The sequence below is a fragment of the Octopus bimaculoides genome, chromosome 1, assembly GCF_001194135.2.
Source record: "Octopus bimaculoides isolate UCB-OBI-ISO-001 chromosome 1, ASM119413v2, whole genome shotgun sequence".
Classification (NCBI taxonomy): Eukaryota; Metazoa; Mollusca; class Cephalopoda; order Octopoda; family Octopodidae; genus Octopus; species Octopus bimaculoides.
Genome location: NC_068981.1, coordinates 6,596,257 through 6,598,119, shown reverse-complemented (window position 1 = coordinate 6,598,119; position 1,863 = coordinate 6,596,257).

Genomic DNA, 1,863 nt, shown 5'->3' with positions numbered 1-1,863 from the left:
TATATATATATATATATATATATATATATATATATATATTACGGTTTACTCGTTTTACAAATCAAAATTTCCCATTGAAATTAACTAGACAGATCCAACTAAGAGGACATATAGACATATCTTTTTCTTCTTTTACTTGTTTCAGTCATTTGACTGCGGCCATGCTGGGGCACCGCCTTAGTCGAGGAAACGGACTCCAGGACTTATTTTTGTAACCCTAGTACTTATTCTATTGGTCTGATAAATTACGGGGACATAAGCACACTAGAATCGGTTGTCATGCGATGGCGGGGTGGGGGCAAACACAAGCACACACACACACACACACACAAATACATACATATATATATATACGGGCTTCTTCTAGTTTCCGTCTACCAAATCCACGCACAAGGCTTTGGTTGGCATCAGGCTATACTAGAGGACACCTGCTCAAGATGCCACGCAGTGGGACAGAACTCGGAACCTTTTGGTTGGGAAGCAAGCGTCTTACCGCACAGCAACGCCTGCACTAAACGTAACATGTGGAGAATCCGGGCAAAGAAAATAATAAATCACTCAAATTCCAAGTCTTTTCACTTTACTTTTGTTTAGTCAACGCCATAGACGAAGCACGGATAAGCGAAGGAAATATATTCATACAAGAATACAAACCAAGACTGAAGAAATTTCAATGGCATGGTTACTCTTTGCAAATGTTTAATATAATGGCGCCTGGAATGAAGAATAATAATTACATTGTAAATTCTACACCGCAGAAAACATATTAAGACACTTAGATAAGAAATTTTGAAAATTAAAGGCGTCAATTTACTTCTTGCATGTCTGTATATATATATATATATATATATATATATATATATATATTATTTATATTATATGTACATGCATATAAAATAGAAAATTGCTATTTGTAAATCTCTCAATATATACATACGTAAATCTCTATATATATGCATATGTGGTCTTATCAATACGTATGTTGCTATAGTAACGAAGCTGATGCACGCAGAGTAAAGCCACTTGGCACAAATCGACTTTGGACTTTGCTGTGCATGTGCACTAAGTTTCAACGTTTTAGCTCACTTCCACTGTTTACAGCAGTGCTTGGAAGGAACGTGTGTAGCGTGTGACCGGAAGACATAGGCACACACCTGCGCACACACGCATGTATGACTATTTATATTTTGTATGTGTGTGTGTGTGTATGCTCCTGCGTGTGAGTATGTGTGTACGTAGTGCGATGTTTAATTTACGTTTCTATATATATATATTTTTTTTTTGTAGGCCATATTTCTATAACTGTTCGTATTTATAGAAAGCTTTTAACATTTTCGTAAGTATTAACTTTATTCTCTCTACGTCTCTTTCTTCACACCTACCCCTTCCACTTTCTACTCACTCATAAAGATCGATACACAAATCAGAAATAAGATCGATGTATACATCTCTGCTGTCCTTTTATAATAGTGAACTGTATATTTTAATATTTGGTGAGTTCAGAACTGGGCTTTCAACTCGTTTGCTTCTGGGTTTTAATCATAACGTAGTTAAGTTGTTTTTCTCATTCCTCTAATAACCTCTAACCTAAATAATATAACCTGATTAATAAAATAAATATTGTTTAATCTCTTAATCAACAGCTTCTTAATGAATTCTAGAACTTAGCGAAAGGAACTTAAAAGTGTTGTCCATTGGGTCCATTGAGTGTCGTCCATTGGGTTAGCTTTCATTCGAAGGGCGCCACATCGTACGCATAAAAAAAGTATATAAGAAAGAGTGTGAGAGAGGGAAGAGGAAGTGAGAGAGAGAGAGACAGACAGACAGACAGACAGAGACGCGGTGAGAGAGAGAGAGAGAGAG